This window comes from Ursus americanus, chromosome 5, assembly GCF_024610735.1.
Source record: "Ursus americanus isolate L20-20 chromosome 5, mUrsAme1.1.p, whole genome shotgun sequence".
NCBI classification, from domain to species: Eukaryota; Metazoa; Chordata; class Mammalia; order Carnivora; family Ursidae; genus Ursus; species Ursus americanus.
Window position 1 is genome coordinate 33,989,686 of NC_142131.1, and position 27,993 is coordinate 34,017,678.

At 41.2% G+C, this 27,993-nt stretch overlaps 1 protein-coding gene and 1 long non-coding RNA gene across 3 annotated transcripts in view; one reads left to right on the forward strand and one right to left on the reverse strand.

Moving 5' to 3' along the window:
- Nucleotides 1-11,068, forward strand: part of LOC148110070 (uncharacterized) — a 75,829-nt gene extending 64,761 nt beyond the window's left edge. The window contains exons 3-5 of the long non-coding RNA XR_015724482.1: nucleotides 4,609-4,755; nucleotides 10,622-10,714; nucleotides 10,792-11,068. This is a non-coding gene — a long non-coding RNA (uncharacterized LOC148110070). The remainder of the gene's footprint in view (nucleotides 1-4,608; nucleotides 4,756-10,621; nucleotides 10,715-10,791) is intronic.
- Nucleotides 11,069-16,983: 5,915 nt separating this feature from the next.
- Nucleotides 16,984-27,993, reverse strand: part of LOC123800257 (uncharacterized) — a 265,278-nt gene continuing 254,268 nt past the window's right edge. For both annotated transcript variants that reach the window (XR_015724483.1, XM_087862091.1), the window contains 3 exons: nucleotides 19,480-19,564; nucleotides 18,700-18,831; nucleotides 16,984-17,215 (listed from right to left, as the gene is read on the reverse strand). The gene's annotated coding sequence lies outside the window, so the exon portion shown is untranslated. The remainder of the gene's footprint in view (nucleotides 17,216-18,699; nucleotides 18,832-19,479; nucleotides 19,565-27,993) is intronic.

The following is a 27,993-nucleotide window of genomic DNA, read 5'->3' on the forward strand; positions in this document are numbered from 1 at the left end:
CTTCAAATTAAGGGCTCAGTCCCACAAGACTTGCCCCCACTTCAGATGCCAGTGGCAAGTAGTGGGTTCCCACTACCCATGCTTCTGTCCAACTTGGCTACAAATCTGGAGCTCCCACAAAGCCTTCCTCAGATTTAATAATTTGCTGTAATGACTCACAGAAATTGGGCAACACATAACATTTACTAGTTTATTATATTGTGTAAAGGATATGACCCAGGATACAGATGAACAGTCATAATATCAACAACTGGAGAGGTGTCCCATAATCTGGATTTCTGGCTTCAGTGCCAAAGGTTGAGTTGTGTCTGCCCCTTTTCACTGTTTGTGTAGTTCCCACGTGATCAGTGGTATTCATTTATGTGGGCTGCCTGGTGCCTAGAACATCTGTTCTGAAGTTTTAGGTTGTGCAAATCTTCCTGATTCCACACAGCAACCCCGGGGGTGAGTGGTAGAGAATTAGCACGTGGATGTATTTATCAACCCTGGAAGCTCTCTGAACCCTACCTATACTTAAGGGATTTTGTGGAGACTTCATCACATAGTCATGAGCAATTATTAACTCAATCTCCAGCCCATCTCCCTTCTCTGGAAGATAAGGAGTGAGGCTGAAAGTTCCAAGCTTCTAATCATGGCTGATCTTTCTGGTGACCAGTCCCCACCCAGAAGTCCACCAAAAGTCACCTTATTAGAACAAAAGACATTGGTATCACCCAAGAAATTGTAAGGGATTTAGGAACTCTTTGTTAGGAACTGAGGTAAAAAGACCAATACTACAACAGAAGATACTCCTAGCACCCCTATTACTCAAGAGATTATAAGAATTTTAGGACTAACATGTCAGAAACCAGGGGTAGATATATACTATATGTAGTATGTATCTATATCTATATAGCTATATATATTATATATATAATATTATACATATATGTGTGAATATATAATATATATAATTATTTTACAAGGATATAGATTCGAAGTAAAAGGATGGAAAAAGATACAGTATACAAAGCAAATGTGGGTGTGGGTATACTAATTTCAGATAAAAGAAAAACTTTAGTAAGGAAGTATTACTAGGTATATGGTGCTGAAAAGATAAATAAAATTAATAACTCTAGCCAAGCTTCAGTAAAAAAAAAAAAAAGCTTTAATTTTCATTATGACAAAAAGGTCAATTCAACAGGAAGATTCTAAATTGTATGAACTTAACAGCTTTAAAATATGTAAAGCAAAAGTTGATAGACTAAAAGGAGAAATAGATAAAAATGCATTATCATAAATGAAGATTTTAGGGGCACCTGGGTGGCTCAATCAATTAAGCATCCAACTCTTGATCTCAGCTTAGGTCTTTATCTCAGGGTCGTGAGTTTGAGCCCTGTGTTGGGCTCCACGCTGGGTGTGGAGCCTACTAAATACATACATACATACATACATACATACATACATACATACATATTTTAGTATAACTCAGTAACTTATAGAACAAGTAGATCAAAAAGTCATTAAGGAAACAAGCTTGAACAATATGATCAGACAACTTGACATTGTTGAACATTGCAACAAACAACTTTAGAACATATACTTCTCAAGTACATACGGAATGTTTACTGAATACCACGTGTTGGGCTACTAAGTAAGGAGACATCATTATAGATCCTACAGACATTAAAACAAAGTAAGGGTGTATTATGAACAATGTTAAGCCAATAAATTTGACAATTTAGAGGACTGATTTTCAAATATGGAGTAACGTGATCAGACTTTGATTTCAGAAAGATACTCTGGTTGCAGTTTGGAGAATAGGCTAGATGGGGGCAAGACCAGAGGCAGTGAGGAATGTAGGACCCTATTACAACAATCTAGGCAAAGAAAATGATGACCTAGGTTAAGAATTGGTGATAGGGAGACTGAAGAAAGAATCCAAACAAAGGAGCAAGTAGGTAAAGCTGAGGGTCAGTGATTATGTGACATTGCAAAATCTTAATTCAAAAAATATTTATTGAGTCCCTACTATATGCCCTAAATTGCTTGGAATAGTCAGCAAGACAGGTATAGTCCCTGTCTTAGTGATAAAGCTTACCTGTGATAGGCACCAAAGCCAGAACTTATATCTAGGAGTCTGAACTTCAGTTCCAAGGCTAGTGTGCTTTCCACAAGATACAACAACCCAGCTTCCCCAGGCACTTGCTTTTGTCTCTTGTACCTAATACCAACATAACTGTTCTTGTATCTGCCTCTTTGAGATACCATAATGGCCAGGTTCTTCCAGGCAGCATTTACTGATTTAAAAATTTTGTAAGTTTAAGCCAAAACGTCATAAATTTCCTTGGTTTGGCTCAAAGTTACATACAGTAGGAGATGGCTATTCCAAAAATCAATATGCTTTCTTTTTTAAATGGAGCTGTGTTCTTTGTCATAGTGTATTTGCAATCTGCTGGGCATTAGCACCTTCTTCCTGTGATGATAGGGCAGGGCGAGGTTTGGTGAAAATAGCTTCTTCAAACCACTTCAATCATCTTTGTCAAAAGCAAAGGATGTGGGGAGCCTGGCAACCTGGATTCATCTGGTTTCCTTTTAGTTCCTCCTCTGAACTATAGAACTGAATAATGTTGGAGCTAGAAGGAATTGCAGAAACCATTTAATCCAACCCACACATTTTAGAGAGGAAGAATCAAGGCTCAGAGAAGTACGGTGACTTGCAAAGTCACCCAGCTACTTTCAAGTAGACCCAGGACTGTGATCCAGGTCTTTCCAGTGCTCTTTCCTCTAACACCAGCACATCTACACCACAGCATGAGAGCCAGGGCCCTATTCTTAACCTGCTTTGTACTTTGGAAAAATTAAACTTTAGTTTTGCTTCAAATGACCATTTCTGTTTCAAATCCCCCTCTCTGTTTATATCCTGTGTTGGCTCTTTGTTATTGTCTCTGGCTAAAGGGAGGCCAGAACCTGTAGTATACAAAGCAGAAGCAGCAGATAGTATTTGGGGTGATTTCAAGGACCAAGGAAAGGACCTCCTTCTTCCCACCTCCTTTTAGGTACCAGAAATTTTTAAAACACAAAAACTTTTCATTTTACAAGGAGAACCAAGGTCCATGGTGCACACCCCCCTGGGAAGGAAACTGTGATGGCTTCAGTCGACGCTGAATAGCAAATAATTGGTATTGGATCCCCTCCCAGATACTTTTTTTTGATAGAACAGAAGATGTTGCAAAAGGGTACTAAGATCCTTAGGAAGCACAGAGAGCAGCTGACTGTACTAGAAGAAGGGAATAGAAGGGACACGTGTGCGTGCGTGCATGTGTGCATGTGTACGCACACAGGTATTGTGGGGGTGGAAGTAGGAGCTTTGAAAGACAAACTTTATCTACAGTGACAACTCTATATCACAGCTTGGTCCTGCCTTGATCCTGTCTGTCAGACTGACATGCTTGTATCCTTATCCTGGGCCAGCATATCCGAAACACTTCCATCCAAGGTGCCAACAAGGAATGTGGGGGAGAGGAATGTCTTCAAGCCAGTGAGCACCCAAACAATGTGCATCAGAGATGAATCCCATACTGACAGAAGCTAAGCCCTATGATTGGTTGTTATAGGAGCTGTCGTGAAAATTCTCTGTGCAGTGGTTTTTAGGGCAGTGAAACTAGTCTGTATGATGATATAAAAATAGACCGCCGAGAGTGAAACCTAATGTAAACTATGGACTTTGGGTGACAATGCAATGATGTGTCAGTGTAGGTTCAGTATTTGTCAAAAATGGACCACTCTGGGGCGGGGTTGGGGGGAATGTTGATAATGGAGGAGGCTGTGTGTGTGTGTGTGAGAAATATCCGTACTTTCCACTCAATTTTGAGGTAGACCCAAAACTGCTCTTAAAAAATAGTCCGTTAAAAAAATTCTTAGTTCACAGAGACTAGTGGATGACTGGAAATTCCTACATGGGGGCACAAAGTAGAGGTAGCTGGGCAGGGTGCACAGAGGCTAATACGAAAACAAGGAAATCTAGGCTCTCCTTCTAACTCTGGCACTAACTGTGGGGACTTGATCTCTATTTCCTCAACTGTAAAATGAGGATGGGCTTGGGAACCCACAGTTGCATTCTAATTTTATGGTCTTCAATAAAGATTATTTTCTAGATTTTGTCTTCTTGGGAGAAATACTGTGCCTTAGAATAAAGGAGTAACTAAGCACAAGGAAAAGATTCTTTTTCTCAGTTGAGACCCTCAGGGCTCCCTCAGGTTTTGTTGGCTGAGTCTAGAAAAATTGCCATGATCCAGCCAAGGTTTTGCCCTCATCCAAGTAAGCCTGTGCACTCTGACGCCTACTCAGAGTAGGCGTCGGGGCTCCTAACCGAGGGATAGAATCTCTTCTGCACCTCCCACAAGCTGGCCTCTTACCCAGAAGGATCATTATCTTCCTTGGAAGAGCTTAGCCATCAGCCCAAGCCCAGGAACCTGACAGGGGGTGGGGTGCTTAGAGTCAGGCCACAAGGCCGTTTTATCTCACGTGTGTTTGGTTGTTCTTCCCTTCCCTTCTCACTAGGCCTATTCAGGGCACCATCCCTGGGTCAGCATGAGCTTCAGAGATGTGTTTATCTTTCTTTTGCAGCTCCTAGCAGACAGTGATTGCACCCGAAGCACTGTTATTTGTAACATCAGCTGGTGATTCCCAACTCTCTCAGCTTCTGCCCTGGAACTCATGCTTGCACTCCGTTCTCTTGTCATATTCCAGGCGTTCAGTGTCTTCAAGAGAGCGGTAAGCACCAGTCTGGATGCCTGCTGGGTTGGGACCTTAGGACCACAGCTCCCGTACTCCCTTTAAATTCAGATAAATATTTGTGCATCTCATCTACCATATGTGTTTGGTAGATCTAGAACCCAGGGAACTTCTAGTCTTTAATCAGAAAAAGCATCTGATGAAGTCAAGTAAGCTCTCAGGGTTTCCCTCTTGCTTATCCAGCAAAACAGAAAACCCCGACCCTCTATTCTGGACTGTAGACAGGCATAGAAGTCTCTGTCTTGACTAGTTCCTGCTGCCTTGCTGCAGGGACAAGTCCTTCCATTTAGTACCTCTGGTAATTGAAGGAGAATTTATTTCTCTTGGTCTCTCTCCTTTCAAGCCACTGCCCACATCTTTCTTCTTCACAGTGTTTTTGTATTTCTTCTCCTCTTCAGAATTCAGCTCCCTTCCCTCTGACCCTTTTTGCACTGCCCAAAGCACATACCTTATGGGCTGGTCCTGGGATGTATGAGATGAGTGATAGAGATTCAAGGAATATAAGTCAGACCAGAGTATGCGAAGCAACCCCCCCCCCCCCACCCAACCATACATGTATAGTGCATCCATCCCCCTGGGTTAGCACTGACAGTGGCCTTGGCATATGTCAGTGACTGAATCCTCAGATGAAGGGCTGCCCAGGCTCTTTCCTCACTCCTCTGGGAGAGTTTCCTGCAGAATCAGGGAACCAAGCTGAGGACAGGCTGCACAGGTTTACCCAGGGTCTTTTCTGGGAATCCATAGTTTGGCATCTCAATGTTGAAAAGCACCCAATTACTTGGAAAAGAGTAAATGCATCCAGAGCTGAGGGCAATGATTTACTGTGCACATAAAAATAAGAAGAGCAATTCCATGGTAAGGAAAGACTCCCCTTCCAGGGAGCTGGCTGGGCCCTCCCACTCTAGTACTTGTTCTCTGCTGAGCAGTAGCTGGTACCTGGGCCCTGGTGAAAGTGGCAGGCCTCTGGTGGTACAGCCCTGAGCACTAGATGAATCTGTGCAGAAGGGGCCCATGTTTCCGTTTGGTCACTTTCTTCTCCACTCTCTTCTGTGTCATGGGAAAGACAAGGCCTGTGGCAGGAACTGCAGGAGATGAAAATCCATTTAGAAAGGAGCCGGTAGGTATGTGTGTTGTATGTGTGCCTGTGTTATGTGAAAGTCTGTGGTATGTGTCTGTGCATCTGCCTGCCGTGGGGATACTTAACATCCATAGCTTTTATTTTAGGGCAGTGGAATGTAGCAAAAACATTCTTTGGGTCTGTTTCTGCATTTTTTTTTTCGGTTTGCTTGTTCATTTTGTTTTTTAGATTCCACATATAAGTGAAATCATAATGTATTTGTCTTTCTCTGACTTATTTCACTTAGCACAATATCCTTTAGGTCCATCCATGTTGTCAGAAATGGCAGGATCTCATTCCTTTTTATGACTAATACTCCATTGTATGTATGTATGTGTATAAATATATATCTCTCTAGATATCTAGATATATAGATAAATATCTCACATTTTCTTTATGCAGTTGCCTATTGAGGGACACTTAGTTTGCATCCATATCTTGGCTATTGTAAATAATGTTGCAGTAAACATAGGGGTTCATGTATCTTTTCAGATTAGTATTTTTGTTTTCTCTGGGTAAAGACCCACTAGTGAAATTCCTGGATCATATGGTATTTCTATTTTAAGTTTTTTGAAGAACCGCCCTACTGTTTTCCACAATGGCTGCGCCAGTTTGCTCTCCCACCAGCAGTGCATGAGCATTTTCTTTTCTCCACATCCTCTCCAACACTTGTTGTTTCTTATGTTTTTGATTTTAGCCATTCTGACAGGTAAGAGGTGGTAACTCATTTTGGTTTTGATTTACATTTCCCTGATGATGAGTGATGTCGAGCATCTTTTCATGTGTCTGTTGCCCATCTGTATGTCTTCTTTAGAGAAGTGTCTTTTCACATCCTCTGCCCATTTTTTAATTGGATTGTCTGGGTTTTTTGGGTTGAGTGGTATAAGTTCTTTATATATTTTGGATATGAATCTCTTATTGGATATGTCCTTTGCAAATATCTTCTCCTATTCACTAGGTTTTCTTTTTGTTTTATTGATTTCCTTCACTGCAGAGGATTTCTCAGTGTTTATTTTTGCTTTTGTTTCTCTTCCATGAAAGGACACATCTAGAAAAATGTTGCTAAGGTGTATGTCAAAGAGATGACTGCCTCTGTTTTCTTCTAAAAGTTTTATGGTTTCAGGTCTTACACTTAGGTCTTTAATCCATTTTAAGTTTATTCTTGTGTGCAGTGTAAGAAAGTGGTCCAGTTTTATCCAGTTTCATTCTTTGGCATGTAGCTGTCCAGTTTTCCTAACACCATTTGTTGAAGAGACTGTCTTTTCCCCACTGTTACATTCTTGCCTCCTTCGTTGTTCATTAATTGACCATATAAGCATTGGTTTATTTTGGGGCTCTGGATTCCATTGAGCTATGTGTCTATATTTGTACTAGTACCATACTGTTTTTATTACTATAGGTTTATAGTGTAACTTGAAATCTGGGATTGTGATACCTCCAGCTTTGTTCTTTCTCAAGATAATTTTGGCTATTCAGGATCTTTTGTGGTTTCATACAAATTTTGGTATTAATTGTTCTAGTTCTGTGAAAAATACTATTGGTATTTGGTAGGGATTGCAGCATTGGACCTGTAGGCTGCTTTGGGTAGTATGGACATTTTAACAATATTAATTCCTTCAGCCCATGAACATGGTATACCTTCCCATTTGTGTCATCTTCAATTTCTTTCATCATTGTTTTATAGTTTTCAGAGTGCAGGTCTTTCACCTCCTTGGTTAAGTCAATTCCTAGGTATCTTATTCTTTTTGGTACAATTGCGGGACTCTGGAACTTTATTTCCTTCCCACTCCAGTACTGCTCAGGATAAAAATTGGAAGCTGTTTCCAAGGTTTGAGCACTCAAGTTGGAAACCACTCCTCTACTTGCCTTCAGTAGCACCTGAAATTTTCACTATTAATCTCTTAAGATTAAAGTATTTCCCTGTAGGGGCGCCTGGGTGGCTCAGTTGGTTAAGTGTCTACCTTCAGCTCAGATCATGATCCCAAAGTCCTGGGATTGAGCCCCACGTTGGGCTCCTTGCTCAGCGTGGAGCCTGCTTCTCCCTCTCCATCTGCTCCTTCCCCCCTGCCCATTCGCTCTCCTGCTCTCTCTCTCAAATAAATAAAATCTTTTTAAAAAAAAAAAGACTTTTCCCTGTAAAACCACTGTTTTCTGAACTGTTACATAGGGCAGGGGCAATATATTGACTGGACAAGGAACAGTCATAATTATTTTCACATTGTAGTTACTTCTCAGACCTAGTCAGGACATAGAGCAAGTTCATTTTGATGTTTAGAAGAGAAAAGAAGCACGATGTGGTAGAAAGACGCTGAAATTTAAAGTCAGGAGACCTGCGTCTATTAATAACTCATGGTCTTGAATAAATAGCTTACCTTTATAACCTCATCTGTAAAATGAAATGCCAGCTGTTTTTCTCAGAATGGTTGTGAGAGTCAAAAGAGAGTGCATGTGAAAGAACTTTTAAAGTTGTAAGTCCTATAAAAATCTAAGTTATTACAATATTTCAATTTGCAAGACATAGCTCCTTCCTTTTGCTAAGTGGTCCTTTGAAGGCACTGGGCCTGCAATTCAGGTTTGTACCACTAGAGGGATGGTGTTGTCTATTAGCCTGCAAAAACCAACTATTGTACACTTCCTTAGGCACTTCAAGCTGATGTCCAACAGCAGTTCCCTAGAGGTTTCCATGCAAGCTAAAACCCCAGGCTTGGATAATGGCCCCTTCAAAATAAATGTGAACTTCATTTGCTCTACATCAGGACCTGGAACTAACTCCATACTTCTTTTTAGAGCCTTCCAGTCTCTGAAAGAGCCCAAGAATAAATGTTTCTAATAAATCAAGTAGTTGGCTCTGCCTGATGTCATTTTGATAAATTGAGTATTCTCACAGCCTGAGAATGAGGCTACTGGTTACGTCTTGCTCTTGGTTTCACAAAGAAACCAATCTTGCTCACCATCTTAGGTGAGCATGCAGTATGCTACACTTCAGGGTTTATTGAGTACATCCAAAATGGTCCAGTCTACAGTGATTAGTCCAAAAGGCAGCATCACAGGTAGGCTCATCCTCTGTCTACTTAGCAACGTTTGTATCTCATTTTGGAGGAGAAAACTTGTTAATGTGTACAGGCAATAAACCCTGAAACCCGTGCCTCATGTAGTTTGGCTTTAACAGCAGAAAATGAAAAACAGCTTTCCAGCTAATTGACTGAAGGCAGGCCTCCTAAAACTTGTGAGTGTTCAGAATCACAGGGTCAGATTCCAATACAGAGATACACGCAGAAGACATTGTAGCTTCTCCTTTTACCAGCTGTGGTGCCAGCCATGTGTACGTACTAACACAGTTCGGTAATCTTCCACTCCATTCTCCCGTTTTCCTTCCTTACCACATTTCAATGCTACACTATCTCCAAAGAGTTGGGGATAGAGGTGCCAGTTTTCTCCAGTCTCATTCCTGCTTGAGTGTTAGAGACTGAAGCAGTGGGCTCCTGAGGCGTGAGCAAGGCTTGGGTTACGTTGAAATGGCAACCACATATTAATCTTCTAAGAGATGTCTCATGGGTCATGATCTAAATGTAAAGCTAGAATTTGTGGGGCTGAGCTCCCTAAGCTAGGAATCCTCTACCATGCTTCTCGATTTCTAATGCATATCTGTAGAGCAGAGATGGAGACCCTAATTGTTTTTCATTTCAGTATTATTTTTGCTCTTGAGATTGTGTCTTTTGTATTTGCAATACTAGATAGAATAATGCATTGCTGTGTGTCTCTTCCCAACTCTGTATTCGGTGATATCATATTGGTAACTTGAAATTGGCCATGATGGAGATATTTCTACCACAGAAATCAGCAAATATTACCAATTAGTGCCCCTTTTTATCCCAGGGAGCTGGTCGTTAAACATTTTTCAGCACACCACTATATGAGGGCATAGAGCAGGGAGAGGTAATCCAACCTGGAGGTGGTAGGTGTGGAGAGATGATCAGAGACGGTGTCGCATCTGCCACTAGCTGTTCGGCCATACTTATTCTTAGCTTTGCTCTTAAACAGCCACTCTTTATGGTGGCAGTTTGCTTAACTAAGAAACAATTAAAAACTCCAGATATCCCAGCCTCCCTTAAGGTTGGAGCCACAGGATTCAGTTCTGCTCAGTGAGGCAGAAGTAGAAATCTACTGGGAAAGGTCTTGCTTCTCAATGTGGGCACCACCCCTTCCTGATTATTTTTGCTCCTTCTTCATCTTTCCTGCAATGATGATTGGAGTTGGAACAGCCATCTTTTACCACAGAGGAACCGTGAGGCTGAAACATTTCAAGAATGGCCAGGCAAAGAGCGAGAGAGCAGGGACCTGGATGACAGTGTGGAGCTGGCAGGCCCCTGAACTTCCCCCTTCTGGATTTCTTCTTAGGTGAAAAATAATCCCTATTTGGTTCAACTCCTCAGCTGGGTCCCTTTACGTGTAGCCAAATGCAGTCCCTTATTAAGAAAGAAGCCTTCCCTTAAGAAGTGATGTTTGTGCTGATTTGATGGGAAGAGCATCTAAATGGAGCTGCTAAACGTCAGCTAAATGGAGCATTTACTAAATGCCAAGTAAGCAGGTTCCCTGTGTTGCACAGCTCTCAGATTTGTACCCCCTGAGCACTTGACTTCTCCCTCCTAAAAATGCCTGGAATTGGCAGGTGAAAGGGAAGACAACGACGAGGTTGCTAAGGCAATCACAGTTTTGTTTTCTCCCTAGGGGCATCATTTCATGGATTCATGGCAGTGGGGACGGGCTCCCATAGGGCAGGCTGGAAGATGAAATCAGGCTGAAACCAACCACCCCGGCACAGTAAGGAGCAACCTCTCTTCCTTCCTCTCCCTACCTAGTCCACCTACAACTTTCTAATCTTATTTCCACATTCTCAGCCCCCAGGCCCCCAGGCAAACTAGCCCACCCTTTCCTGCTTGCTACAGAAGAGAGAGCCTTTTGAATTCAAGTACAGAAAATCCTCATATTAAAAAAAAAAAAAAAAGACTTCAACTGGTTGCTAGGGTTTTGTGTATCCTGCTTACAGAGCTCTCCTAGGAAAGAGACTTGTCTCTATAGAAACTGCCACGTCACAGGAGCTCTGAACAGCAGCTCTGAGACCAGTGTCTCTTCCAGAACAGCCTTCCCATCAAAGCCTCTCACACAGAGATGAGTGCCTGGGGACTGGGGAGGGAGAGGACCCTGGAGTCATTGGTGGCTTTAAATGGATCTCTTTCTCTTTTTTTCCTTTTCCCTTCCTTCATACTGCAAACAAATGGAGGAGGTATTTCTAATCATAAAGACCATTTCTCCCTGTATCTCCACTTTTCTTCTTACCCATGGGAAGATTAGGCTTCTTCCACACCCGTTTATCTAAAACTGGAACAGAATGGCAGCTTAGAGGTGGTGCATTTCCCTCTGAGGAACACTCAGGGACCGCATCTTGTTTATGAGGACTCAGCTCTATCTCAGGCCTGCATCGCAGAAAGCCCTCGAGTCAACCCAAGCAAGTTCAAGCTGAGGGAGTTTGGAGTGTGTGGGACCCTCTTCTGTATCTTAGGAATTCAAGGTCATCTAAGCAAAATTATCATCCTCCTACACTAAAATATAAGTAGCTCTTGCCTTACACATAGGGTGATCGTATAGTTTACCATACAAATCAGGACATTTATGAGAGGAGCTCTTAATAATTACAGTGGGACTATAGCCACATACCATGAAGGTCTGGACTTGGGCCACTCCGCTTAATACTTGGAAATATGTGCTTTACAAACACTATACTGAGGAAATGACTTCCTGTACCCCATTCCCCCCTGAAGGCCCTGCTGCTCCTAAAAATGGAGAAATTTGGGAAATTGGAAGCGTTTGAAAACCAGGTGGGCTCAGACGTAAAAAAAGAAATGACATTGTTGAAGGATTAGAAAATAGATTTTTCAAGAAGAAAGACTTTTGTATATGAAATATTTCATACAAATAAATCTGAGGATAAATACATACCAGCATCTCCACACACCCTCAATCAACATGTGTCTTTCTCAATCTTTTTAGCCATTGTCTCGCCAGTGTCGTTCAGAACTAAGTCATTCTTACGTCTGGCTCCTCGTGCTCTGTTCACAGTGAGGCTTTTGTCTCTTCAAAAATTTCAGGCTGACTTGATGAAGACAGACAGATTGACTGTAGATCACCTTAGGCCTGTGTGTGAGGGAGGTGCCAGAGCTGCAAAATGGAGGGAGCTTAGCTTCTTCAGAATATGTTATAAAAATCTCTAAGACAAATCCCCCTACCGTGTTCCTTTTTCTCTGGCCTGTTCGTACGTCTTAGTTTTTCTCAGCAAACTTTGGAATCAGTGATTCACTTCTTAGAATTTTTTTCTTCAAGTATTGTTTTGAGGTAATAACATAAAGGTTAACTTAGGGGAAAATGGTATCTTTATGTTGTAAGTCTGTTTTCCTATGCAAGAAATTAATTTACCTTTCCATTTTGTCTTTTGTGTTGTTGTTGTTGTTGTTTTTTAATACAAGTTTTCAGACCACAACCCTGGACAATCTGATTTAGTATATTTGGAGCTGGAACAGTGGAAAGAGCTCAGGGTACTGGAAGAGAGCCTAAGGGCTCAAAAGACAAGCTTAGCACACTTTATTTCACATCCTTAGATTACAGATCATTTCACATCCCTGTCTGCCTCACATCCCGAAATTGGGATGCAAATATTTTTCCTCAGTTGCAGTATTAATAATAATGGGTAACACAGCCTTTTATGTGTTGAACCAGGAACCTGGCCAAGAGTGCTGCTGTGGACAGAGACTGGGCTTAAGGTCCAGTGGCACAGGTTAGAAGTCTATAGCTTCACTGCTCACCTGCTCCATGAGCTTGGAAAACTTGACTTATTTTTCTGTTTTTTTTTTCCCCACCATCTTTAATGTGGACTAATACTTCTTTTTTTTTAATTATTTTTATTATGTTAGTCACCATACAGTACATCCTTAGTTTTTGATGTAATGTTCCATGATTCATTAGTTGTGTATAACACCTAGTGCACCATGCAATATGTGCCCTCCTTAATACCCATCACCGGCCTATCCCAATCCCCAACCCCCCTCTCCTCTGAAGCCCTCAGTTTGTTTCCCAGAGTCCATAGTCTCTCATGTTTCATTCCCCCTTCTGTTTACCCCCCTTCATTCTTCCCTTCCTTCTCCTACCGATCTTCCTGCTATTTCTTATGCTCCATAAATAAGTGAAACCATATGATAATTGTCTTTCTCCGCTTGACTTATTTCACTTAGCATAATCTCCCCCAGTCCCGTCCATGTTGCTGTAAATGTCGTGTAATCATTCTTTCTGATGGCTGAGTAATATTCCATTGTATATATGGACCACATCTTCTTAATCCAGTCATCTGTTGAAGGGCATCTCGGCTCCTTCCACAATTTAGCTATTGTGGACAATACTGCTATGAACATTGGGGTGCATATGGCCCTTCTCTTCACTATGTCTGTATCTTTGGGGTAAATACCCAGTAGTGCAATTGCTGGATCAGAGGGTAGCTCAATTTTTAACTTTTTAAGGGACCTCCACACTGTTTTCCAAAGAGGCTGTACCAACTTACATTCCCTTTCTCCACATCCTCTCCAACAATTGTTGTTTCTTGCCTTGTCAATTTTTGCCATTCTAACTGGTGTAAGGTGGTATCTCAATGTGGTTTTGATTTGAATTTCCCTGGTGGCTAATGATTTTGAACATTTTTTCATGTGTCTGTTAGCCATTTGTATGTCTTCATTGGAAAAGTGTCTGTTCATATCTTCTGCCCATTTTTTTTATTTGATTATTTGTTTCTCGTGTATTGAGTTTGGGAAGTTCTTTGTAGATCTTGGATACCAGTCTTTTATCTGTAGTGTCATTTGCAAATATCTTCTCCCATTCCATGGGCTGCCTCTTAGTTTTTTTGACTGTCTCCTTGGCTGTGCAGAAGCTTTTTATCTTGATGAAGTCCCACAAGTTCATTTTTTCTTTTGTTTCTCTTGCCTTTGGAGATGTGTCATGAAAAAAGTTGCTGTGGCCGATGTCAAAGAGGTTGCAGCCTATGTTCTCCTCTAGGATTTTGATGGATTCCTGTCTCACATCGAGGTCTTTCATCCATTTGGAGTTTATCTTTGTGTATGGTGTGAGAGGGTGGTCGAGTTTCATTCTTTTGCATGTAGCTGTCCAATTTCCCCAGCACCATTTATTGAAGAGACTGTCTTTTTTCCACCAGATGTTTTTTCCTGCTTTGTCAAAGATTAGTTGCCCAAAGAGCCAAGGGTCCATTTCTGGGTTCTCTGTTCCGTTCCATTGGTCTGTGTGTCTGTTTTTGTGCCAGTACCATGCTGTCTTTGTGATCACAGCTTTGTAGTATAGCTTGAAATCTGGCAACGTGATGCCCCCAGCTTCGTTTTTCCTTTTCAACAGTTCCTTGGCGATTCAGGGCCTTTTCTGGCTCCACACAAATTTAAGGGCTGTTTGTTCCAGCTCTTTGAAAAATGTCATTGGTATTTTGATCGGGATGGCATTGAAAGTGTAGATTACTTTGGGTAGCATAGACATTTTAAGTATGTTAATTCTTCTGATCCATGAGCATGAAATATTTTTCCATCTTTTTGTGTCTTCTTCAGTGTCTTTCAGGAATGATCTGTAGTTTCTAGAATATAGATCCCTTACCTCTCTGGTTAAGTTAATTCCGAGATAATGTATGATTTTTGATGCTATTGTAAATGGAACAGATTCCCTAATTTCTCTTTCTTCAGTCTCATTGTTTGTGTATAGAAGTGCAACTGATTTCTGAGCATTGATTTTGTATCCTGCCACATTACTGAATTGCTCTATAAGTTCTAATAATTTGGGGGTGGAGTCTTTTGGGTTTTCCATATAGAGTATCACGTCATCTGCAAAGAGAGACAGTTTGACTTCTTCTTTGCCGATTTGGATACCTTTTATCCCTTTTTGTTGTCTGATTGCTGTTGCAAGGACTTCTAGTACTATGTTGAATAATAATGGCTAGAGTGGGCATCCTTGTCGTGTTCCTGATCTTAAGGGAAAGGCTTTCAGTTTTTCCCCATTGAGAACGATATTCGCTGTAGGCTTTTCGTAGATAGTTTTTATGAAATTGAGGAATGTATTCTCTATCCCTACACTCTGAAGGGTTTTAGTCAGGAGAGAATGCTGTATTTTGTTAAATGCTTTTTCTGCATCAATTGAGAGGATCATATGGTTCCTGAGTCTTTTCTTGTTGATATGATCTATCACACTGATGGATTTGCGAATGTTGAACCACGCTTGCATCCCAGGGATGAATCCCACTTGGTCTTGATGGATGATCCTTTTAATGTACTGTTGCATCCTATTAGCTAGGATCTTGTTGAGAATTTTGGCGTTCATATTGATCAGGGATATCGGTCTGTAATTCTCCTTTTTGATGGGGTCTTTGCCTGGTTTGGGGTTCAAGGTAATACTGGCCTCATAGAATGAGTTTGGTAGTTTTCTTTAATAATAGTCATGAAAAGAAAGATGTTTTCACTGGCTCCCACCACAAAGCTCACCCTTCCTTCCTAGCTTCCCAGCCCATTCCAGAATGGTATAAGAAAAAGGAGAATTTTGCATCAAATAACATTGGAATTTTTGTTTGCTAAAAACTAAATGTGAACTTTTGACAGCTTCCCAGTGGCCACTTCAACCACCCCCAGCTGCCACTAGAATAGGATCCTTCTGTGGCTTCCTATAAACATTGCACAGTCGACATTAAAAAAAGGTATTTTTATAATTAAAAAAAAAGTGATGACTCATTTCCCTAGAGCAACAGCCCTCCTTAGGCTTGAGAGTAGGGGTTGAGGTGGGGAGTACAGCATAGCCCTTGTTAATGTATTTAAAACTTTTTAGTGAAAAAGCTTCCTTTTACTACAATGTCATTAACACTGTCCCCAAACTTTGATGAAAACAGGGACTTGAACCACACTATGTATCAAAAGCATGGACAAATTATGCCAGTTTGCTGGAGCTCAAACATAGTTTATTTGTTGAGTCCTAACGCTAACTTTTAAAAAATAAACTGTTTTAAATTGGAACAAAACCTACTTAATAATAAAATAAGACAGAAGCATTAAAATATTCTTTGAAAGGCAGGAATGCATTACTCAAGTTTCTATACTTAAATCTTAATTTTTTCCTTAAATTCACATGTATTTTGTTATAAGTTGGGTGCTGGTATATTGTACTTACCGTCTAGCACTAAGTATTTGTCTAAAGACTTTTATGTGAAATAACTCATTAAATATACCAGTGACTCTAGATGTAGGTAGGATATTATCCCCATGCTACAGATAGGAAAATCTAGGCTCAGAGAGGTCACGTACTAGTAAGTAAGTGAGCCAGGAGTCAGACCTGGGCTGTCCGGCCCTCAGGTGTGTGCTCTGCCCACCACATAGAGAAGTCACCTCTGTCAAATCAGTGTTCTTAGCTTTGACCTTATAGTGCCCTGGCCCGGGTCTCCAGAGAAGGAAAGGAGGGTGGCAGTGCAGGGCAGGAAACATGCAAAGTGAGGACCCAGAAGAACTACACTTGGCCAACCCAGGCAAGACACTGAAGCCTAGCTGGGTCTTAGTTTTTCTGTTCTTAAGCAAAATGCTTGCCTACCTGGGCTCACACACTTATTGTAAAGACAAAGTTTGTGAGGGAGTTAACTAAGATATAAACTCGGTATACATCAAGTATTATTTCTTCCCAAAGTTAAAATTCCCAAAGACCTGAATTTCAGTGGAAAGGTTGCTAAAATAAATCACAAACCTTGTTGTCTTCTCTAGTTTATTTTGAAATTTTTTGATCTATTGAAATGTAGTTAACATACAGTGTATATTAGTTTCAGGTGTACAGTACAGTGATTCAACAACTCTATGCATTACTCAGTGCTCATGACAGGAAGTGTACTCCTCAGTCCCCTTTATCTATTTCATCTATCCCCCTACCCCACTCCCCTCTGACAACCAGCAGTTTGTTTTCTGTATTTGAGAGTCTGGTTTTTGTTTGTCTCCCCCCCCCCCCGCCCTTTGTTCATTTGTTTTATTTCTTACATTCCACATGTGAGTGAGGTCATAGGGTGTTTGGCTTTCTCTGTCTGGCTTGTTTCACTTGGCATTATACCTTCTGGGTCTCTCCATGTTGCTGCAAATGGCAAGATCTCATTCTTCTTTACGGCTGAGTAACATTCCATTGTGTATATATACCACATCTTCTTTTTCCATTCATCTGTCAGTGGACACTTAGGCTGCTTCCATATTTTGGCTCTTGTAAATGATGCTGCAGTAAACGTAGGGGTACATATACCTTTTTGAATTAGTGTTTTCATTTTCTTTAGATAGATACCCAGTAGTGGAATTACTAGATTGTATGGTATTTCTATTTTTAGTTTTTTGAGAAACCTCCATTCTGTTTTCCACAGTGGCTGTACCAGTCTGCATTCCCACCAAAAGTGCATGAGGGTTCCATTTTCTCCAAATCCTCACCTTCTTGTCTTTTTGATACTAGACATTCTGAAGGTATAAGGTGATATCTCATTGTGGTTTTGATTTGCATTTCCCTGATGATGAATGATGTTAAACATCTTTTCATGTGTTTTTTGGCCATCTGTATGTCTTCTTGGAAAAAAAATCTATTCAGTTCCTCTACCATTTCTTAATTGGATTGTTTTTGGGCTTTTTGGTGTTGAGTTGTAAAGTTATTTATATATTTTAGATAGGAATCCTTCATTGGGTGTATAATTTGCAAATACGCCCTCCCATTTAGTAGGTTGCCTTGTCTTACTGACATAGTTTCAAGTATACAGGGAGCTGTTTGCCCCCAATTCTTAAGTCTAACTCTGTTTTTCTCACCAGCCTTCAAGAGGATAAACATAGGACAGCAGAGTTAGGGAGTCTCAATTCTTTTCTACCCGCTGTCTTTCCTTGTCAATCTCCCTGCTTTAAAATTGCTATCTCTAATCTACTTTGGACAGGGAAATGAAACCAATGGTGGAATCATGCCTCAAACAAGAAAGAAAGAGTTTTTTATACTTTTTTGTAAGGAACAAATATTTTGTAATTTTATAAGCAGAAAAGAGATAGAAGAATACACCAAAATATTTAAGGTGGTCAATTCTGAGGAATAGGATTAGAGGCAAAATTCTTTTACTTTTTATTTAAAAATTGTTCAGAATTTGTTTATTATGAGATTTATGACAGAAAAAGGACACTGATATGTAAGAAAGAAGCCTAAACAATTCTCTAATCAGGCACAAAACCTTTTTCCCCATACTGAGGAACTATGCTTATTTTATATATATGTTTATATATGCTACGTATGTGGAGTATATGCTATATATAAACATACATTCAACATATAACATAATATACATGGGGAACCAAACATTGGCTGAACTTATTAAGGTGTAAATGGTGATTGAGACATGACTTAGAAACAACTGCAAGTAAAGAAGGTAAGAACAGAAAGAAGTTCTGAGGAACTGAAAAGATTATGAGTAGGTTTGTATTTGTGGGGCTTAGGGGAGGGGAGCAATTTGAAGTGAAAAGGAAAATCAGAAACAACTGTCAACATTGAGAGGAAAATGGAGATCCCAAGACAAAGTATACACTGCTACCCATGACAGGCAGGCCCAATGGTGCTGTTCATCAGTCAGGGTCTTGTGTTCTAGGCGCCCGTGGAGATTATCAGCCATGTTCCCACGATGGGGCCATGTTGCAATAGAGGAAATAGAGACCTGGGTTTGTTGGGATGCTGCCCCTTACCTTCCAGGACAAGGACAGGTTAGTTCCATGTCCGAGCTCTTCTTGCTTCGTAGCCTGCCGAGGACTGTGGCATCTCACCAGGATCTGCTTCTCTGGAATTCTTTGGCATAAGTGTCTGTTCTACCCTAATCACTGTAAACAGAAGCAGATGACTTTTAATTAATGGAAGCGGATACATTTCTTTAATACACACAGAAGTAAAAGATTTATGTCTTTTGCACACACATAGGGACAGCTTAATTTAATGGAGCTGAAGGGGGAGGGGTGGGGTCTTAGCAAGACCCATCTGGCCCAGCTCCTATTTAGCATGGATCACTTCCCACTCATGACAGAGATGCTATTGTGAGCACCACTTCCAAACACCATAGGATGTGGTGTAATTACGCTGTTCATAAAAGAATTCCAAACAGGGTTCTGTTTTGAATTTGGTGAAACATAATGAGAAATCTCTGTGGCAGATGACAACACTCTTCTTTCAATTAATGGGATACTTGCTCAGAGTCATCCCCAAAACCATTAGACACTGATTAGAGAGATTTATGGCCTCTGAAAGGACTAAACACAAATATTTTTCATCTGGAAAGTGTGGTAAAACTATCTCCTTTGAGGACATCATTATTTAAATGAAATGTGAGTAGACAGAGGAATTTACTAGAACACTTTCCACCCAGATCTGAAAGTCAAATTGCCCAAATGCAAACCTCATTCAGCCATTTCTTGGAGGGTTTCAATCATGCCCTTCAATCATTCATTCATAAAAATGACCAAGCAGGTACTCACGGAACATTATCCTGAGTAAGGTGTAGGGCTTGGCTGTGTTATACTACAGTGATGAATCAGAAGGTCAGTTTTCCATAAGAGGACTCTGCATGTTTAAAACAAAGCAGATGTGAAATTAGAAATCCTTAACTGAAGTTCACGCATTCCCCCATGCTAGGTTTGTGACTTTGGGCAAATCATTTCTCTCTGAGCCTCAGAGTCCTTAAAATGTGGATAAGAATGCTTTCACACCTCATAGAATTGCTCTAAGTAAAATGAGGTACACAAAATTTGACAATAAATTGCTACACAAATGCAAGAGGCTACTGATATTAAGACACTAGCCAGGTAGAGAGATTTAAAGCACACAGAAATACCTACAGCACAAGGCAAAAAGCCAATGCTATTTTAATAGAGGTACAAATTTATTTATTAGTTCATAATATCTTTTGAGCCCTAATATGGTCCAGATGATGTGCTCAAATGAAGTGCAAAGGAGTTTAGAAGAGGAAGAATTATCTGCTTGTTTTTTAAATGTTCCCCACCAAGATCATTCCCCACATCTTACAGTAACCCTACAGTTATCAGTATTGTTCTCATTCTAACTATTATAAAATTCATTGTGCATAGTCTGATTTCATTTCACTACAAGGATCTGCTATTGCTCTTAAAACAGTCTTACCCCAGGTTGTGATCTCAGGGTTGTGAGATCGAGCGTGGAGTCTGGGATTCTCTCTCTCCCTCTGCCTCTCCCCCCAACCCCCTTGTGCTCTCTCTCGCTCTCTCAGATAAATAAATCTTTTTAAAAAATCTTACCCCAGCCACTCTCTGCCTCTCCCCTTTTTCTTGCCTGAAGATAGGAAGGTGAGAGAATGGACTAGCTTTGGATATGCACTGACCCACCTGGACTCTGACTTGTCCAAGTTGGTTGACCCCAGGAAAGTTGCCAGGCATTTGTGAGCCTCTGGGATCGCCCCTGTACAGTGGGGTAAATTATACTGACTTTGTAGTGTCCTTGTGTGGTGAGAGCAATTTGTGGGAAGCTCCCGGCTTATTGAGCACGCTCAGCAACTGCAGCTACTGGAACTGTAACAAAGTCCTTTTCAATCCAGTCTCCTTGTTTCCTCCATGCATGCAATGACTCAGGTTTTGATAGATTTGATTCATCCAAGTCAGAGATACTTTTTTTTTTCCACTTATTGATTTGGAAGAAGAAATAATGAGCAAAATTTTTTCAGTAGAGGCGCGCTTGAGTGGCTCAGTCAGTTAAGCATCTAACTCTTGATTTTGGCTCAGGTCATAATCACTGGGTTGTGAGATGGAGCCCCACGTTGGGCTCCATGCTCAGTGCCCAGCCTGGTTGAGAGTCTCTCTCTCCTTCTCTCTCTGCCCTTCCCCCCACTCTTGCACGTGCATGCACAGGCTCGCTCTCAAATTAAATAAATCATAACCAAAAAAATTTTTAGTAGCCTTCAAGCCAGTTATTCAGAAGATACAGACACGATAAGATGGTCCGTTGTAGGGAGAGCACTTGGTGCTACTTTTACAATCAAAGAGCTAGAGTCTTCTTTCTGACCTATTTTTAGCATCAGTTTCTCAACGATTTCTCATTTGGCTTTGTTTATATTTCTTCTACCAAACGCAGGGGACGTCACTTTTTTGGTTTGGCCTCTCTAGTTTCAACAATTCCGTTTACAATTATAGTTGACCTCTGAACACTTGTACGAGTTGGAGCACCCCCTGCCCCCCCCCACAGTTGATGATCCACATATAACTTTTGACTCCCCCAAACTTAGTAGCCTACTGTGGGGGGTTTTTTGGGTTTTTTTCTCCAAATTTTTATTTCAATTCTAGTTAGGTAACACACAGTGCAATATTAGTTTCAGGAGGAGAATTCAGTGATTCATCACTTACATACAACACCCAGTGCTCATCATAACAAGTACCCTCCTAATTCCCATCACTATTTAGCCCATCCCTCACCCACCTCCCTCCGTGAACCCTCAGTTTGTTCTCTATCGATAAGAGTCTTATGGCTTGTTTCCCCCGCTCTCCTTTTCCCCCCATCCCATATGTTCATCTGTTTTGTTTCTTAAATTCCACATATGAGTGAAATCATAAGGTATTTGTCTTTCTCTGACTTATTTCGCTTAGCATTATACACTCTAGCTCCATCCACATCATTGCTAATGGCAAGATTTCATTCTTTTTTGATGGCTGAGTAGTATTCCTGTGTGTGTGTGTGTGTGTGTGTGTGTGTGTGCGTGCGTGTGCGCGTGTGTGTGCATGTGTGTGCGCGTGCATGCCACATCTTCTTTATCTATTCATCATTTGGCCTCTTCCCATGTTCTGGCTATTGTTCATAATACTAGTAGCCTACTGCTGATGAAAGCCTTACTGATATGTTTAACACACATTTTGTATGTTATATGTATTATATACTGTAGTCTTACAATCAAGCTAGAGAAAAGAAAATCAGGAAGAGAAAAATACATTTACAGTACTGGATTTATTTTTTTAAAAATCACATATATGTGAACGTGTGCAGTTCACATTCATGTTGTTCAGGAGTCAACTGTATATCTTACTTTTAAGCACAGCACATCATAAGATGGAAGTGGCAAATCATCCAATTGCTTTTTAAAAAGTGTTAGCAGAGACTCTCCTTCACCTGGTGGGTGCACAATTGAAAATAAGATGATGGCTAAGGAGGTGCTCTGCATTCCATCATGACAAGCTGTAATATACAAAGTGTTAATGCTTTTTCACAACTTCCTCTGAAAGTCAAGAGGACTGCTGCCCTTAGTGATCCCAGAGAGACTGGGGAGAAATAAGATTTGGGCCAATCTTCTTCCAATCAAGATTCAGGACCACAAGTTCAATTATTGTCCGTTGCCACTCAGAAGGGAAACTTCCAAACTGGGCAGAGAACAAGGATTTGATCTGACAAGTGTAGGAGTTTTCACACAAGTTAATAGAACTTGGAATCATAGAGATGCTTGAAAATAGCTTTAGACTAAAGATTTTCTCCATGACAGTTATTTGTTTCTTTGCAATTTTGAAAATGTCCAGAGAGTGTGTATCTGAAAGCCCTGCCCAATCATGTCTCCATCCAGCAATGCATGGTTTTATTTTGTTTTATTTTTTTAGTAGAGGAATTTTATTTGCCTTTTTCCAAGTCCTCTGTTGCACTCTGGGTCCTCTGAGACGTAGATGCCAACCAGAATAAAACATGCAGTAGGGAAATGTTTGTAAAGTGTATGGGAGAGAGGGAGCAGGAGTGGGCAGGGAGAGCCTTCAGATCCCTATGTAGGGCTAACAGCTGTGTGAGGAGATGGAGGGGAGGAGAACTGAATAGGAGGAGATTTCAATGGCAGTGAAACTCTGATAACATCTCAGCCATTCCAACAGGGATCCCCAGTGCAAAGACTGCCCATTACAGGAGTCCCATGTTGGGCTGGTATGGCCAGCTCTCATCTTCTTCCTGTGTTTGGCCACTGACTAGGAGAAAACCATGGAGAGCAAGGCCTCAGAATGTAAGCTGCATTAGATCCAAGGTGAATAGCTAGAAGCTGTCCAGGAACTATTCTGCTCATAGGTGCTTCTCTTGAAGGGAGATCTGAGTGCAGTACTTCCATGGCTGCCATTTCCACAGCTTCTGCCACAGAGATCTGTTGCTCTACATGTGTTTGGCAAGCAGCGTCTCCCTGGTTCACATGGGCATCTTTTCTAGGGGAGAAACCTAGAAGAGGTTAGTTGGATGAACTAACAGCTCCATTTCTGCATTTAGTTGGTCTCCCTCCTCTACTATCCGTTCTAAACTCTCTTTACTTTCACTGCCACCTGGGCAGGTCTTTATGGCTTACTGAATGGTAGACTCCAATCTCTCATTGCTAAGGGATCTGAGCCCCCAGTATAACTGGGCAAAAACTACTAAAAGTCCCTAATTGGCTCCACTGCGTTTCAGACATATTCGTCTCAGTCCCCCTTGTGTAAGAGTAGCTCTCCCTCCTCAGCAGGAAGCAGTTACCCTGCCAGAATGATGACTCCCCTTTATACCTGCTAGTCCTTGGACACCAGTAGTCTAGAGTGCCCGGGTGGGAACAGTCACTTACAGTTCAAGGGGACACATGATGTGTCCCCTGACAAAAGGGTCCCTTCTTTAGTGACTAGGACCTCAAACCCTGCAAAGCCCAGAACCGTGGTGATAGGAGGCACAAAATCCCCATGTGGGTCATTGAGTGTAATGGTAAGTGGGGCTACTCTTGCTTTCACCCCCTTAGTTTGTAGCTGGTTCAGAACTATTCCGGTTATATTATGACAGCGAATGGGAAAGTTAACAGAGCTCTGCAGCAACATGAAATAAATACTGTTGTCCGTTCCATGTAAATGCAGACGTTTCTGATCTTCTGATTTTTTCGACTGGAGTAGAAATAATGAAGATACCAAGCCACATACTGTCTACCTCTGAGACCTTATCAATCAGCTGTAGCAAAGACACGGTGTCTGAAACAACGTTGTAACAAGAGCTGCTATTTGACTGAGTTTGTGGTAATCTACAGTCATCCATCCACCCCCTTAAAAAAAAAGGGGGTGCGATACTGTTTGGATGTGATACTGTTTTTATTTACTTTAGAGGCTTCCAGTTGACCTTTCCCCACTATGCTCACTCTTACCCACAGGCCAGGAGCTCAGTACTCCCAATTGCCATGTATGGGTCCACGAACCCTTAAACCTACCATAAACTAGACTAGCCAGGTCTTCATTCACTAGGGGATTATGAAAATATTTGGGGTCTTTTGTTGTCACCGTCAACTAAGACTCTGTGTCCAGTACTTCTTGAAATGTCTGGGTATTTGTCTTCCCACCATGCAATCACCCAAGTAAATGGCCATAGGTCTTTTTAAGGAAGGACTGAGGGAGTCATTATAGTACATACTTGCCATCATGTTGCCAGGCCCTTCTCCTGGAGATCTGACCACCTCTTTAGTCATTGAATTTCAAATCAGAAAACTGGCTCAGGTATACTAACTGAACAAATGATACTGACCTCTTATTGAGATGACTGCCTTCAGTCTTCTTCTCCTCTGTTCTTTTCTTCTTCTGATTATATTAAGCAGCACTCTTGGCTTCTCATCTATTTGCTCATGTTCCCCTGACCATCTTCACCATTCCCTGTGGTCAGGTGCCCTTGGCTGCCTCTCTGACATTGCCAGTCATTATGGGAATTGCAGCCCCCTAGCTTCTAGTGGTCAGGTGCTGCCAGGATCCATTTCCCATTGCTATCAGTAAGCCCAGCTTGGCCCTGCCACTACTGAACTTCACAGCCTATTCCTGATGGCCCTGGTGAATGCTGTGTCCTCTGAACTGTCCGATGCAATACAATCCTCAGGTGGGTCTTCTGATCTCACATAAATTATTGATTCTAGTATTCTTTCCTCCCTGAGTTTTAAAACTCCTTCCTTTACCATCGGCCAGGGCATAAGTAAAATTCTTGGGGGCATTCACTCAGATGCCCCCATCCAAGCTTTCCTGGTCCAAGGTTTTCCCAGCTAGGGGCCAAACCTTAGTATAACAGCCCTGTCTTGGTTGAGCATTTAAATATCTCTAGAACTCTAAGAAACTATTAGATCCTGAGTCCTCTCTTCAACTCTAATCATTATTCCACTGCAGAGATAAGAGACTCTTTGCAAGTGTCCAGAGAGGCTGTCTCCCTCTCACACTTAGTCCTGAATTGTTTGTTAATGGCCCTTAGTTTCTAATTATCCCTCCCTGTTGTGTCAGTACAATTTAGTAATAACTGGCCTCGGAGTTACTGTTTTCCTCATGTATTTCAAATGCCTAAATCGCTTCATTGGCAAAGATGTTCTCCTCCACGGAGACATTTTTCCAGGTCACCACCCATGAAATCTTCAGCAGTTGAGGCATACTGTCTTATTCCAGGAACCATCCATGCCCCACATGTCAATTGGGCTAGTGTTCTCTTTGCTAGCTATAAGGTGAGCTAGTATCCAAAACGCCATTTTGTGTACCAACTGTATAAGTTTGAGTGCTCCAAGAGTGGATACCGAGATGAAATTAGATTCACTGGGATAATGTTTGTGAAGACAGAGTGGAAGTTGGTGGGAATTGTCTTCAGAATGTGATGTTTAAAAGGAGAGAGTGAAGAAAGGAGGACAGGAAGGAGAACTGCAGACTGCAGAGCAGATCTGAAAAGGCCTAGGCAGATGAGGATCGCCAGAGCAAAGATTTCCCATTATAGGAGTCATGTCTAACAGGAATGTCATGGCTCTAGTGTCCCTGCTAGGGTCAGTCTGGCTGGTGTCAAACCAGAGAACTCTGCTGGAGAGCCAAATTTGTAGCATCTGGAAGATAGCTGCCAGCTACCCTCCTTGCAGCAGGTTCTCTTGAAGGGCTATCTCAGCAGCATACCTCCATGGTTGACACATATCCTCACACAGATGGGAAGCCAGGTTTATGGATGTAAGGTCAATGGCCAACCTCCAGTGGACAGAAACTTGAAAAACGAAATTAGTTGGTTATGTGGAAGAGTTCAAGCCATGGATTCAGCCTTCCTTGGGCCATTTTTTTGGAATACAACATTATAGTGTCTCCTGATTTCTTTGGCCCTGTCAGAATTCTAGCCCCTACAGGCCAAGGTTCTATATGTAGAATAAGATCTTCCTGTCTGCTATCTAACCACCTGTGGCTCAGACATCTGTACGAATGCCAAGGCCAAACCAAGTGGTCTTGGAGGCTCAAGGAGGTATTTGTCCTCTGAGTTCAAAGGGAAAATTCAAGCCCAGAAAAAGGTTGGCTTATTGTGATCAAATCTGACCAAAACATCTCTTTCTAAACACCTGATCTTAGACTTCGCTTAATTTTTATGCTGAACACATTCTCTGATAGTCCATCTTCAAAGACTTGAGGTCTAGTTTGTTTGATTAAGAAAGCGAACAAATCAAGGCTTAGACATTGAAAGCAAATAAATCAAGTAAATTCTCCCTAAGATGAGGCTGATGAAAGAGGCTGCCCAGGCAATTAGCTCTAAATATTGCTGTGTGGAACGATGGGTTTTTTGGGAAGCCCATTTCAAGGCAGTTATAAATAAAACCCTCTAAAGACTAGAGCAAAAGAAAAACCACAGTCCTTAGTGAGGAGAAGGTAGGCAAATGAGGAATATCAAGCTCATAACCAAGCAGTGCATTTTCAGGATGTATGTGGGCTTCAGAGAGCAGGCTGGGCTCTCCTTCCAGCTCATGGGAAGACTGTAGGCAAGTTGTCTGATGCCTGTGAGCCTCCGTTTCCTTATGTATCAAATGAAGGAAAATGCCTCTTGTTTAGTATGTAGTTAGGAATTAAGAAACACAACGCAGAACAGCATAGTAAGAATGGTCTCTGGGGTCAGAAGTCCCAACTCTTCAACCACAGTTCAGCCTTGATGAAGCTGCTGAACCCCTCTGAGTCCCAGCTGCCACCCTTCAAACTGGAGGCCATGATCCCATAATACAGTTTGTTCTCTGTGATGTCTGACTGCTTTTGTTCCACCTAATATTTTGAGATTCATCCATTTTCTTGCAGGTTTCAGTAACTGATTTCCTTTTATTGCTGAGCAGATTACACTTAGGAATGTACCATAACGTGTTTATCTATTCTCCTCTTGGTATATGTTGGAGTCGTTTACAGATTTTGATAATCATGACTCAGGCAGCTATGATTATTCTTAGAGAGGCATTTTTGTGGACATGTGTTTTCATTTCTTTGAGTAAATACCTGGGAATGGATTTCTGGGTCATAGGATAGGTACATGTTTAACTTGGTGAGAAAGAGCCATTTTTCTGTAAGGATTGTGTCAGCAGTATACACTCTCACTAATATTTGGTGTTAATCTTTTCCATTTTAGCCACCCTAGGGAGTGAAATAGAATCTCACTGTGGTTTTAATTTGCATTTCCCTCATGGCTAATAACATTCAGGATATTTTCATGTGTATGCAGATCATTTGCATATCTTTTGTGAAGTGTCTGTTCAACTCCTTGTTCAATTATTATTATACTGGGTTTTTTTTTTTATTATTAATACTAAGAAGTTTTTTTTTTTTAAATATTCTGGTTATAAGTCATTTGTCAGGAAATAAGTCTGCCTCAGACTGGGAGAAAGCTGAGCAGTTTTTGCTGTTGGAGAAATCCTGTTTACAAATTCTTGTGGTTACTGCTATCTCCTGTCAAAAAAAAAAAAAAAAAAACTTTGCCTATCCTAAGCTCACAAAGATATTCTTCTAACTTTCTTTAAGAGGTTTAAGAAACCTTTACCTCCAGGTGTATGATTCATCTCAAGGTAATTCTAGTGTATGGTATAAAGCAGTGTATTTGGGGTTCATTTTTTGCTGTATAGTTATTCCAACATTGCTTGTAGAAAAGGCTTTCCTTTCCCTGTTGATTTGCTCTGGTGTCTTTATAGAAAACCAAATGACTCTATATCTGGAATCTTACTTCTGTGCAGTTGATCTATTTGTCTATCCTTATGTCACTACCAA